The following is a 14,590-nucleotide window of genomic DNA, read 5'->3' on the forward strand; positions in this document are numbered from 1 at the left end:
GTCTATGTATACAATGGAATATTAGCCGTTAGAAATGACAAATACCCACCATTTGCTTCAACGTGGATGTAACTGGAGGGTATTATGCTGAGTGAAATAAGTCAATCGGAGAAGGACAAACATTATATGTTCTCATTCATTTGGGGAATATAAATAATAGTGAAAGGGAATGAAGGGGAAAGGAGAGAAAATGAGTGGGAAATATCAGAAAGGGAGACAGGACATGAAAGACTCCTAACTCTGGGAAACGAACTAGGGGTGGTAGAAAGGGAGGTGGGCGGGGGATGGGGGTGACTGGGTGTCAGGCACTGAGAGGGGCACTTGATGGGATGAGCACTGGGTGTTATGCTATATGTTGGCAAATTGAACTCCAATAAAAAGAAATTTAATAAAAAGAAGATCCTTGATGCATTTTTCATGCCTAACTATAGTTGGGTAAGGACATTGAGTGTCAAGGAAGAGATGAATGCCTCATGCTCTGCAATGAACTGTGAATCCAGTGAGATGGAGAAAGCAAGTATGATGTCAATGACAACGTTGATTGCTCTGTGTGTGGAGTCTGCATGCTTATAGGACCAAAACAGGTCAAGGCTGCATCTTCTAATCAAATAAAGGAGCTAATGTCTTTCTTGTTTCCCTGACCACTGGGAAAGGTAATGGGAATTAGGAGTTGAAAGTAAAGCTGAGAAAAGCTTGAGATCTGATGGGGAAAAAAAAAAAAAAAAAAAAAAACCAAGAGGCTTCAATCAGAAAGGACTCCAGAAAAAACAAGATCAGGTGGCTTAAGAGAAACTAGAATATAGCAATTTCTATAAAAACAAGGATATTTTAGATACCACTCTTGAAAAGATATAAGATTCCTGCCCCCAATGAAGAATTCCCTGAGCCGTGTGATTGGACAAGGTCTTTGGGGCTGCAGCCACCTCCACATTCCAGATCACGTTCCTCTCTTCCTTCCCATGTGCCGTAGAATAGGACAGGCACAGGCTTCCTCTCTTGGGAAGAACATCTTTCCCTACTGCACACACACCTGAGTCTCCTTGAAGGTGAAAAGGGTCAAGAGACTCATTGCTTCTGTGCTATTCTTGCCAAAAATGCAGAGCTTCAGTCTAGCCATGAGAAGATACCAGGTAAACCCAAGTCAGGGAACCTTCTACAAAGTGTCTGACCAGCAAGATCATGCAAGATGTGCTACTGAAGGAACCTGGTGCAGAGCAGTAGTGTGATGCTCCGCAGGGGAGGGTGCATGGATGGGGAGAAATCTTGCCTCCCAAGCTACTGATATTGCTCTTTTTATCACCAGGATCTTGCCTCACAGGAGCTGGTAGGCCGGCTGGGGAGGGCAAAGCTGCTGTGGAGAACTGCAACGTGCAGGACTCATATTGCGTGTTGCAGATACAAGTACTATGTCATTGAAAGTAGAGCAAAGAGAGGCTTTATCCAACTGCTAGGTTAGAAGCAGGAGTAGATGTTGGTTAATGTACAGAAGTCTTATTGAAGGAAGAGACAAGCAAATTTGAGCGTGACCAGAAAGATGAATAAGATGGTTTTGCAGGAGCAAATATTCTAAGAGATGAGACACAGGCAGCCTGGAGGTGTGGAGGGCGGACCCAGCTCTGCAGCAGAACTATCTGCGAGCCTCCAGAGGACAGCAGCGGCTCCCGAGCAGCTGTGCCATCAGCGAGGATGCTCATCTTTGAGTTAAGAATTCCTCCCTTTGAGTCATGCATTTGTTTCCTACAGCTGCTCACATCTCCCAGTTATCTCACCGTTATGGAAGCCAGAAGTCCCATATGAGTCTTCAGGTGCTGAGGTCAGGGTGTGGGCAGAGCTGGCTCCAGGGGAGAATGTAACCGCGGCCTCGGCTGCTCCTAGGGGCTTCTTGGCCCTCGGTGGCTCCGCTCGAATCTTGGCCTCACTGTGCATCGCCTGCCCTCCCACCCTGACCCTTGGGCTGCCCTTTTACTATGAGCTGTGTGATTATGTTTCCGAGGCACCCAGATTAACCAGGACAATAACGAGCAGCAAGGGTGGCATGAGTGGAGGAGAACTTGAGGGACCCTCCAGACAAGCCTGGGGAGTTGGACTTTCTGTAATAAGATGCCAGGAACAAGCTGACAGCATTTTAAGTAGGCTCCTGGCATGAGAAAAGACAGGTTTATCAGCAAACAAATGTGTGGTCCTAATAGGTGTAGTGAAGAGCGAAGGGAAAGACAGGGGAGGGGCCACTCCAGGATGGGTCACCACCACACGAGGGACAAGTGGGAGGGGCTCAGGAAGGCCCTTGGCCCTCTGGCAGCTGCTTCAATATTCCCTCCCCTCCTGTCTCAGGTGTCTATGATGGTGACTTGCACACATTTTGATCAGAGGATGAGTTTTTTTTTTCTTAAGATTTATTTATTTATTCATGAGAGACACAGAGAGAGAGAGAGAGGCAGAGACACAGCAGAGGAGAAGCAGGCTCCATGCAAGGAGCCCTACGTGGGACTCGATCCCAGGTCTCCAGGATCACACCCCGGGCTGAAGGCAGCGCTAAACCACTAAGCCACCAGGACTGACCAGAGGATGAGTTTTTAATTTAAGAAAGATGTGACAATAACTACAGAATTTACTAAAGAAGTTACACTAGCATCATAACAAAAATCGGCAAATTTGTTACAAAGGTTCTGAACCCAAGCAAGTGTCTTCGGAAACACAGGATTCCCATTCGCACTCAGTACAACACATCCCCTTAACCTCTTCCCACTCAGGCCACACCCAACCCTGTGCACAAGTTACCGGGAAATGTCGCATCCAATGTACCGCGGGATCATGTGGTGGACGTTCTTCGGATTTGGTTCAAATATTTCAAAAAGAAATGCCATCACTTCCAATGGGTGCCTAAATTGGTCCCCGATTGCATATTTGGATGAAAACCAACAGGTGAAAATCTTCATGTGAAAACCCAAAAGGCCGAACTCCGGGAAAGAATCCTTATTTCATCTCTTGGAAGGAAACGTGATAAATTCGACATGTTTGCTCAGCAACACGGAGGACTTTGCCAGGTTTTTCTTCCACACCTTTGGTTTCTTGGAAATATGTTTATGTGTTTATTATCTTCTCTCCTGAATGTTTTTATTCTGTTAGACTTCCAGGTATAAGTAAGCCTGAGAAGATATTAGGTGCACAATCTGGGGGGAAAGTTGGCACAGAAATGATCATCCAAGTGATCATGTTCTTCATTTTCAATATAAATGGAATATACATGGAACCAGACAAGTAATGAAATTGAGATGAAATGTCCTTTTGCTTGTGAAGTGAGTAGATTTGTCCTATCTTTCCCTCCCTGCCTCCGTGGCCTCGTGTGCTCTTGAGAAAGTGAGTTTGCTGTCAAATGGCCCCACTGTCTTCACCTGTAGCAGGAACCTTGGAGCCCCGGCTCAGTGAGAAACGTATCGCCTGCTCCCCCAACAACCTGAATCACTCTGGAAACTAATTTTATTTATTTATGTGTTTGCCTCCTGTATGCACCCAATGCCTCAGAACCCCCAGGGGATGTGGTAAGAACAGAAGCCTTGAGAAAGAGTCCAATTTGGAGCAAAATGAAAGAAACAGAAATAAGAATAAAGCTCCCGTTGCTGGAATAAACCTTATCCATTAAGTTGCACTTAATGCAAAGACAGTGACAGGAAACCACAATGCATTCCAGCAGCAGGTGCCTAATTATGACAACTCCGAGTGCTTCCCGGCTCCTTCCCTGCCTGTCCTTTCCATACTAACGGCAGTTTTCAGAAGTCAAAACAGCAACAGCAAAATATCCCACTTCGACATAAAAAGAAACTATCTTTCAAAGACAATCAGAGCAAGTTTTGTTTTCCTCTTTACTCCAAAGAAGAAAGCACTTTAGAGGCACTTCACTCCCAAGCTTACCTCACAGATGGGCACGAGTGGCAGTGCCAGCCCTCGAGCGGGTGGGAGACGGCACCCAGGCGTGGTGGGGCAGCGGGCGGGTGGCGCTGGGTCCCAGCTGTGCCATCTCTGTGCCCCTGTCTCTGGGGACCATGACAACTCCGAGCCGGGAAAGTCCTGGTGGGCAGGATGCAAGGAGATGCAGTTCCATCCTCAGAGCAGCTTGGAGGAAAACCATGCCATCCACTCTGGAGAAGTCTAGAAACTCCCGGGGCATCTGCAGGTGGTGGAGATACAGCTGGCTCGATGATGTGGGATCCGCATGGTCACGTACAGCCCTGCTCGAGCAGTCCGGTGTTGGGTTGAGGCTCTGCGGTGGCCATCTGCCCAATTCTTAGTATTATGAACAAGAGCTCTGCACCTCCATACGCTGGGGCCCCACAAATCACATAGCAGGTCCCCATCTCTTATCTAATACTGCCACGTGTTTAGATCTTACCTCGAAACCATATTTTTACTCCCGTCTTAAAAAATATCTCCTATCATTTAATCTAAAATATTCTAATTGCATTTTCATTATCAAATTGTTCTTTGATGAGAAAACTAATTAAAAGAAATATATATATTAAAATTAAATATAAATAAGTATAAAAATAAATATTTTCACTATCAAATTGTCCTTTGATGAGAAAACTAATTAAAAGAAATATATATTAAAATTAAATATAAATAAATATTAAAATAAATAAATATATTTACATATAATTTTTTTAAGTAAGAAGGAATGAATCAGTGAAAGCCATAACTAGACTATTTCTTTCATCAGAGGACTGATTTCTTTTCTGTGTGGGGCATCTGGAAGCATGCTAGCATAGGAGGTAGTCACAGGTGCACCTGACTTAAAATGCAATAGAGAGCAATTGTCTAGGACAGTGGCTTTTAAACTTTCATTGGCTGCAAGTCCCATGTGAAGAATACAGGGTTCATTTCAATCTAGTGCACGTTCACACACACACACAGACACACAATGCTGAAACACAGTTTTACGCATCATGGAACCACTCCTATGTTGAAGCACTAAGCCCCAGTTCCTGAGGATCTGGATGTGTTTCTAGAAGGCCATTTAGAGTAGTGACAATATGAGGTTGCAAAGGTGGGGCACTAACCCCCTAGGACTGGTGTCTTCACAGGAAAAGGAAGGGACACCAGGGACACACAGGCACAGAAGAAAGGTGATGCATGGGCACAGGGAGAAGATGGCACGGCCATCTGTCAGCCAAGGACAGAGGCCTCAGAAGAAACCAACCCCACTGGACCTTGATCCGGAACTCCCAGCCTCCAGAACTGGGAGAAGTAGCTGTCGTTAAGTCCCCAGTCTGTAGGACTTTGTCGTGGCAGCCCCGGCCAACCAGGACAAGGGCCTGCAGTTACAGATGGCAGACTGAGCACGCTTGTTCCCTTTCATCCCTCCCGTCGCCCTCCAGACAAAAGTAAAGAAGCTAAAATGCATTAACTATCAGGAACAACAGTATGGAAACAGGGGAGAGCACATCATTCTGGAAGCTGAGCAGCAGAAGGCTGAACGAAAGCAGCTTGGCAACCCAGAGCAGGGGAGCCCCGAGCCCTAAGCCAGCACAGCAAGTCACTCTGTGCCACAGACCCCACACTGACCGGGAACTGGGGAGCTGAATGTGATAGGCCCTCCCCTAAACATGGATCGAGGGCAGGGGAGGAAAGGACATCCTTTGAGTGTGGCTCCAAAATGAGACTCCCGGCTGCCCAGCCCAGCCCACACCTGGAAGCTCCCTTCTACCCCGGTACCCCTCCTCTGCACCTGTTCTTGGGGTGCAGGGTGAAAACAGGACATCCTGAGAAAGCCCCTACTGGATGTGAAGAAAGGAAGAAATGAGGAAGAAACAGAGTGCAGAAAGCAGAAACATTTTTCAAAATTGCACAATTAATATTCTCAGAAATAAAGGAAAATTTGGCATCAGGTAAAACAAGTAACAACATAATATTCCATAGTGTGAAGGTAAGATGATTCATTTATCAAATCTTAGCTGGACATTCAGACTTTTTTTTTTTACAAGGTTTGTTTGATACTCTAAAAGTGTTTCAAAAATATTCTTGAACAGATCGTTTGATATCCTAGTCCTTTTCTCATAATGGGATAGATTCTTTAAAATGGGGGTGCTGGAGCCAAGGGTATATGTCTATAACATTTTCAGGGATATATCCCCAAAAGCTGTAACAATTCTCATCTCCACCCAAAATGCCTGCTGATCTTGTCCCTAAAAATCCTCACCCAGACTCATCTGGAGAAGCAAGGACCAGCTTTGATGTGGCATCAGGGATGTCAATCGTTCCCATCCTTCGTGGAGATCATTGTCTGGGAAGGAGGACTAAAGAGAGTCCCTTCCTTCCTTCCTTCCTTCCTTCCTTCCTTCCTTCCTTCCTTCCTTCCTTCCTTCCTCCTTCCTTCCTACCTACCTTCCTTCCTTCCCTTCAGGAATATTTAGAGAGGAGTGATACTCCTGGGAACATGTAGAGGAATTGATATTTTAGAACTAAAGATAAAGACACTTAGAGTTATGCCACTTTTATAGTTGAAATAGAGTTGACGTACAATGTTATCTTGGTTTCAGATGTACCACAGAGCGATGTTACAATTTTACACATTACTCAGTGCTCACCCCTGCAGGAGTAGTCACCCTCTGTCTCCACGCAACATTATAGCAGAGTCAATGACTATATTCCCTCTGTTGTACTTTTCATCCCCATGACTTATTTATTTTATAACTGGAAGTTTGTATCTCTAAAGCCCCTTCTCCCATTTTGCCCATCCCCTCACTTCCTCTCCTCGGGCAACCACCAGGTTAGTCTCTGTATTTATGAGTCTGTTTCTGTTTGTTCACTTGTTTTTTTGTTTTTGTTTTTGTTTTTAGATTGCGCCTATAAGTAAAATCATGCAGTATTTGCCTTTCTCTGTCTGACTTATTTTATTTAGCTTAATACCTTTTAGGTGCATCCATATTTATGGCACCTTCATATGCACGTATTAGCACAAGTAAGTACACTGGACTTTGGTTTTGATAAGCAAAACTTTCCCATTCAATGCACTTGCTCTGGAAGAGCTATACAGATACAGAAAAAAAAAAAAAAAAAAAACAAAGCAGAGTGGGTCATGTTATGCAAAATGACGTGTCACTCCCTAACATAAGTTGCTTTCTTATTCTTGGTTACCTGGATATGTTCTCATTCTTTATGCTTGAGATACACCCATGAGTGCCTGTGAATGTTCACACATGTGCTTGTGGGTGTCTGTGTGTGTGTGTAGCAGGGATATGTCTTCTAAATAGCAGGGATATATCTTCACTTTGGAAGCCATAAAAGGAGACTTACTTATCCTGAAAAAAACAAAGACGATTTTTGATAAAGAACACTCAAAACCTCCAAGTAGCTTGCCAAAACAACCTGGCAGGTGCTTTGGATGGCTTGTGGGCTCATCTTCACAATCCATGGCCCTGGCTCTTACTAAAAGTCTCAGTGGGGTTTGGAACCTCTGGCAGAGAGGCGATGGGAAGGCTTATCTTGCTGGATCCACCCCTTCATGAGCCTGGAACGAGTCCAGATTCTATCAAATCTCAGGTTCCCAGAAGCTCCATCTCAGTGTGTGTAAACAAAGATGCCTTACACTCAGCTTTGCTGTGGGTACATTTCACTCATAATTTCTCTACTCCAAATGTTGCTGTTTGCTTCTAAACGGATTTGTGGGAGGGGTGGGCTGTAGGGCTGACCTGAAGGATATGTAATAACTGCAAGACTTTATACCTTTATTCTAAAATGCCAGAAAACAGGGTGCAGTCCCTTCTGTGTGCCCTAGTGCCTACTGACACCTGGCACACCACAGGCTATCATGCTGAGGCTGTCACCTGTGCCACCTTTGAACCCGTGCTTTCTTTCTTCTAGTCTGTGTTTTGCATGCCATCAACACATCCCTCCTTTCTGGAATCTTCCATGTCTTAGACCGTATGTAACTGAACTAAATTTTAGCCTACAGAACTCATTACATTGGAAATTGCTGTCCCCTACTACTAATTGAAAACCCAGTAAGTAGGATTATTCTATTTCTCTCTTCAATGGCAAACAGAACTAAATTACCTTTTTACTTATAAGATGAAGTGTGTGTGTGTGTATATGAGTGTGTGAAGACCCTCAACCAAAGAAAGCTTCAGAATGTCCACATCTTTGATTAAATGCTTTTTAGTAAGACAAGAGGCTCTAGTTATGTATGAAGTGTCTCTTTGCCCGGAGACAGGGCAGCCTCATCCGTGTTGATGTGACTGTGTGTAAGTAGGGCATTTTCTGGCCACCGTAGATGCTCATTCAATATGTGGTCAACTGAATGGAAACTTTTTATGATTTTTTTTTTAGTCAGGCTACAAAGCCCTATTTTAAAATTCAGTTTCAACCGTGAACTAGAGTTAGAGGCAGAAAGGGGAAAAAAAAGACATTCAGTATTTCAAATATTTCTTCTTTTATGTTGTATAACTAGTTGAGGGCTGTGATGGTCACTGCAGTTCAAGGTTTAAGAATAAAAGCAGCTATTGCCTTCAGTTGTGAAACGCAAATCCATCAGACACAAATTCTATCTCCGAAGCACTTCTTCACATGGGGAAGAAAATAAAAATAAGAAACCAAAACAGATTTTTCCCCATTTCTATAAAAATGATGGATGCTGCAACAGCAACACATACACATGCACAAAAGAAAAACAGTTCTAATTGCTATTTCTTGATGTTTTCATACAGCGCTGAAAAGAAACACTGTACTTGGGTTGATCAAAATCAATTTCCCCTAAAGCCCTTTATTTTATTTTTAATTTTTTTTTATTTTTTTATTTTTTTATTTTTTTTCAGCAGAAATGGCTGTTAGCTACCGGATGGCAATGCTTCAGAGGTTACCCAGAGAGAGGCTACCCCCCGGGCAGAGGCTACCACCCTGGCTTCCACAGCTCCCTCTTCATTAGCAAAATCACATTAACCTCGGGGAGGACAAAGCACTGCCTTTTGCCTAACTTTTAAGAGCAGAAGAGAATCTAAGAGCAATCTAATTTGGGGAAACAGAACATAATGAGTCTCAAACAACCTCATTTATCCCTAAAGCAGATAAAGTAATTTTAAGGTTTGTTTTCCACAATCAGCCAAGTGTTGGAGCTGTTGTTTTATGATTTTCAGGGTGAAAGCCACAGGATCTGATTATGCATTTCAGAAACCCAGAACCCAGGCAAAAGCTTGATTCTGATCCAGGGCAGAACTGAATTTGCTGAGAGCTGTCTGATGGCTCTCTGCCGCCAGACTAAAAACATTTTTTTCACAGATGCATCTTCTAAAACACCCACTACTCTGGGTGGTCTTCACCTGAGGAGTCTGCCCACAACCTGAAGGGCCCCGTGGACCTGACGTCCTGCTCCTCAGCAGGTGAGGCCCAGCTCCTCTTGCCCGTGGCCGCTGGCGGCTAGGCCAGGACAGGAATCAGAGCAAATCAGAGTGGAGCAATTATCAGCAATTCTGGGGCCAGAAGATATTTATGCCTTAGGGCATCACTGGTACTCAGTTTGCAAACTCAAGTAGCCGGGGGCATTGTCAGGCTCTGCAAGCAGTGCACAGAAGTAGGTGCAGCCACCTCCTCACCCCCCGCGCTGGCTGCAAGCACAGGAGCCTGGCAAATAATAGAAAAATGGTTCTCTTTTTGTTCCCCGGGCTCTCTGATCAAACAGCAGGTCTACATCTTCAGGGCAAGCCAACTCTATTTTTAAATGGGGAAATTTCTAGAAGAGTGACTGCTTCTGCAAAATATTCTGAGATTTATTTGCTTCTGTGTATTTTTCAATTAGCATTGTTATAAGAATATAAGAATACTATGATACCACAGAGCCTGGTAAATTGTCACAAAATTAGCCACTACCTGAGAAAGAAATGGAATCCAATAAGCACCCTGGAAATACTCCAAATGTCCCTCTCAATGGCTACAGACTGTCCTTCTGGAAGATTGCCACTATCCTGAATTCCATCACCACAGATTAGCTTTTCCGGTTCTTAATCTTCATATAAATGGAGTCATTGGGCATGGAGTCTTTGCCCAATGTGGCTTCTTTGCTCGGTGTTATATGTGTGAGATCCTTCCACATTGTTGCATGTAGCATGTTATCAATTTCCACCGCTTTGTAGTATTTCTTGATATAAACATAAACATAACACAATTTCTGTATCCATCCCACTGTTGCTTTTTCCTGCTTGGGACCATTGCAGATAATGTCGCTATGAACATTCCATACAGGTCTTTGGTGTACATATGTGGGCTCACTGTCGGGCATTGTGTTACTTCTCTGATGCCACATGACAAATCTCCCCAAAACTTAGTGTGCTGAACAAAATCACTTGTTATCTCTCATTTTGATGGGCTGAGAGTTTTGGGAGGGCAGTTTTTACCCTTGGTTGCAGTCAGGTGTCAGCAGGGTCTGCAGGCGTCAGAGGTCATGACCCACAACTAGTGAACAGGCTGTCACTGTTGCTGGGAAAACTGGCTGGCTTCTAGAAGCTGCTGCGTCCCTTGGCCCATGACCCTCTTTCTCCACCTGTAAAGCCAGCCTTAGCATCTTCAGGTGTTTCTGTCACTTGGACTTCTCTTCATTTCCTTCTTGTACTTACAGGGGCCCTGTTGATTATATTGGATCCACTGGATAATTCAGGTTAATCTTCCTGTCCTCAGATCAACTGATTATCAACTTTAATTGACATTAAAATTAGTGGTTCCTCTCTGGGCAGGTCTCTCCATGAAGCTACTTGAGTGTCCTTGTGACCGGCCATCCGCCAGAGCAAGCAAGCCAAGCAAGCATGATTTCCCTGGATATGTTTCTATTTTCTCTTGTGCCTCTTGGTTCTTAGTCACTTATTTCTGCCTCCTGGTGGGCCTGGGAACTGACTGCTGAATGCTAGACACCAAGAATGAGAATCCATGGAAGTATCTGAGTCTCTTGCAATGGTCATTGTCCTGAATGAAGATGTGCTTCTCTTTACGTCGGAGGCATTCATATGATGAACGGGTCATTTCAGTCTGACTTGGATTAAGCTGGAAATCACTGGGTCCTTGTTTTCTGGTTCAGGGGTTCTTTCTGAGAATCTGGCAAGCCACAAGGGCTTCTCCTCTTTTGAAGGCCCTTGAACACTAGGTTCTCCCCTCCCCACGTCTCTCTGCCTGGAGCTGCCTAAAGATCAGCAAATGTCTGCAGGAAATAGATGATCATGCTCACCTGAATGCATTTCCCTCCTCTCCATGATTTGACCCCTTTAATCTGTGATGCCTTAGTAACTCTAAAGTCCATGTTTTGAACCAGCAGCCAACATTGGCTCAGATATGTGAGCTGATTTTTGCTCAGATATTTATCTCTGGGTCCTGTGATGCTAATGAATTAACAAACATCTTGAAAAGTAAAATGTCACCAGATACCTGAAGAGCTCTATTGGTTAAGCTTCCAACTCTTGGTTTCAGCTCAGGTTATGGTCTCCATGTTGTGTGATGGAGCACAGAACAGAGTTTGCTTAAGATTCTCTCTCTACCTTTCCCTCCCTCTCTCCACCCTAGACTCATTCTCTCTCTCTTTCTAATAAATAGATTAAAAAAAAAAAAAAAGAAACAGTGAAGTATCACATAATGCTGGGCTCCTCTCAGGGAGTTCCTTAGGGATATCCTATTGTAATTTCTGGCTGCCTAAGGAGTTCTCTGATGCACTTAAGCAAATCTGAGTGGTTTTTCTCAGGATTTTCTAGTTGTTTTCAGTTGTGGGTTGATCTTAAAGAGTTTGTTATATCATCATCAGAAGCAGAACCTATATAGGCTTTTAAACCAGACATGCATTTGAGATGCTAGAGCATCCAAAGAAAAGAAGAATCATGAATGTCATAGAAGGCAGAACAGTGCTGCCCCCAAGTTATCCACATTCTAACCCCAAGAACCTGTTATATTAATGGCAAAGAGGAATTAAGTTAATGTATAGAATTAAGTTGATAATCAGTTGATCTGAGGACAGGAAGATTAACCTGAATTATCCAGTGGATCCAATATAATCAACAGGGCCCCTGTAAGTACAAGAAGGAAATGAAGAGAAGTCCAAGTGACAGAAACACCTGAAGATGCTAAGGCTGGCTTTACAGGTGGAGAAAGAGGGTCATGGGCCAAGGGACGCAGCAGCTTCTAGAAGCCAGAAGAAGCAAAGGAGCAGGTTTTCTCCATCGCCTCCAGAAGGAATACAGCCCTTTGTTCTAGCCCAGTGCAATCTCTGACCTCTGGAACTGTAAGATAAGAAAAGTGTATTGTTCTCAACCACAATTTTGTGCTAATGTGTTACAGCAGCAATAGAAAACTAATATAAGTGTGCCCAGAGTATATTATTAAGTATAGCTTTGTAAATTTCTCCAAAAAAACTGTGATTTAGGTCTATATTACACTGCAAAGTGCGTGGCAGGACATCCCAGGCTGGTCGGGTAAAATTAGTGGCATTTTTATGTAGCACTGCAGTGACACTGTACACATGAGAGAATCGACAAGAAATAAAGCTTTTCTTAAAATTTCACGGAGGTAGCACATCAGAGTGGCTCCCTTCCAAATCAGCTGGATGGAGGGCAGAGTTGGGAAGGTCTATTCTGGCTCAGTCCCTGTCACCTCTGGGCCACCCTGGCCCACATTCTGTCAGCAGCTCCCCTCGCCCTGTGCATGGTACGCCTTCATGGCAAATGCCAACTGCCTGAGCTTCCAAATCCCCTCTGGTCCTTAGATGTCTAAAGGGCAGGCACCGTGTCTTATCCATTGCAGGGTTTCGGCTGTAGTAAGAACAACAGAAAGGATAATTAATCAATATTGATCGAAGTGAATTTAATTAAGAGAAATAGAAGGGATTCAGGAATTGAAGACCTCATGGGGAAAATGGGTAGCAAGACTTAATAATGTTTTGTGTTTGTCACAATAAATTACAAAGACATAAACTGAATGAAAAAACCATCGGTTATAGTCTACTTTTAAAGACTCAATACTAACAGTGTATATTTATTATTTTTTTAAGTTATTTTACAAAATGCTCTGCAATCACCATGCCACTTCCCATGCACTTCCTCAAAGGCCAGTGCCCAGCTCTGCTTCCCCACTCTTCTCTCCTCCAGGGACTGAACTGTAACTTGGAAATGTGGAAATTCAGGTTTTTGTGAACTCTTGAAAATGTGGCGGGAGAATTTCACACAATATCCATATGCATATACTTGACGTATGTTCTAAAAACCTATTTCCTACAGTAATATTAAAGCAATTCAGGAGAAGGACAAAGCTGTCTCATTCATGGTGATGTATTTCTAAGGGAATGAAATGAGGCAAGAGTGGGTGACATTAGAGCCATAAGGCGAAGTGTCCAATGAGGAGTAGGGATCAGGGATATTTAGTGAAAACTGGCAAAAAGGAAGAAGTCAGGTTAGGTAGAAAACATGCAGGGCTGATCAGGATCAGGGCAAGAATCAGCCAAAGAGTGAGTGGAAAGAAAGATCTGGGAACCACAGGAGAAGGCCCAAGGTCTAGAACATCAGGGAATGCTTGGGAGCTCCGTGGAGATCAGAAAGGCAGGAGAACCAGGACTGGCAGCTTGGGGAACGCCCTCCGGCCTGTCTCCTAGGAGGAGGGATTCGTTTTTGCAAGATGAACCTTGCCCCTGATAAAAGGGAGTGAGCAGACACCTGGGAACGTAGAGAAGTGACAGGTTTGGATCAGGCACCACATCTGTGGAAGATGGGGTGGCAAGGGACAGGACAGTGGGGCTGGGGATGAGGTGGCTGAGCAGAGAATGCCCCGTGCAAATCACCTCCCCGGCTTCAGTGGAAGAGTCCGAACCACCCCATGTTGACGCTTTTTAGGACAATAAAGATCTCCATTATACACACACACACACACATGCGCGCGCGCGCCCACACACACGCACACACAAGTCCAAGGTAAGCAGAAAGATATCTAAATGTATTTGAATGGAAGCAACAAAAAGTCATTTCACTAAAACAGGAAGCAAGAAGCAAACTACAGAGTTCTTAGGCCAGACTTAAAATGAATACTGTAAAATATCCTATTTCCATTAAACATTTGGGCATTAAGTTTCAACTAATTTAGCAAAAGGTAAAATGCGACAGATTTCAGGTACCTAAGAATCTCCCTGAATAAAATAAGCCAAAAAAGTCTCTGAAGTAGAAATCCAGGTCAGCAATATTTACGGGTTAGTGCTTATGAGCTTTTTAATAGGACCGTTTCAGCGCTGGCTTAGCATTCATTACCACAGTTCCATCAAAGCGGGCCCAAATAATTGCATCGGGAGATAGACCTGAAAATGTTTTGCTTTCTTAGATGTCCATTCTGAAATTAATCTGTAGTAAATGAAAGCAATTTGTATTAATGCATGTTCCGTCCATAATTTATTTTTGTCAGCTCTTTCTAGAATTAAATGTTCTTAGCAAATTTGCCATCATAGCATGAGCATGTAACTGGCAATTCCAAACGGTAGTGATTGGAAACCAGATCTATTCAATAGTCAACCTTTTGCTGCAAAGTTTAGCTTAGTGTTATTTGCGCGGCTGAAATGAGGGACATGAGATGTACCCCAAAATCTTTTCCGCTG

Source organism: Canis lupus, chromosome 31, assembly GCF_048164855.1.
Source record: "Canis lupus baileyi chromosome 31, mCanLup2.hap1, whole genome shotgun sequence".
Classification (NCBI taxonomy): domain Eukaryota; kingdom Metazoa; phylum Chordata; class Mammalia; order Carnivora; family Canidae; genus Canis; species Canis lupus.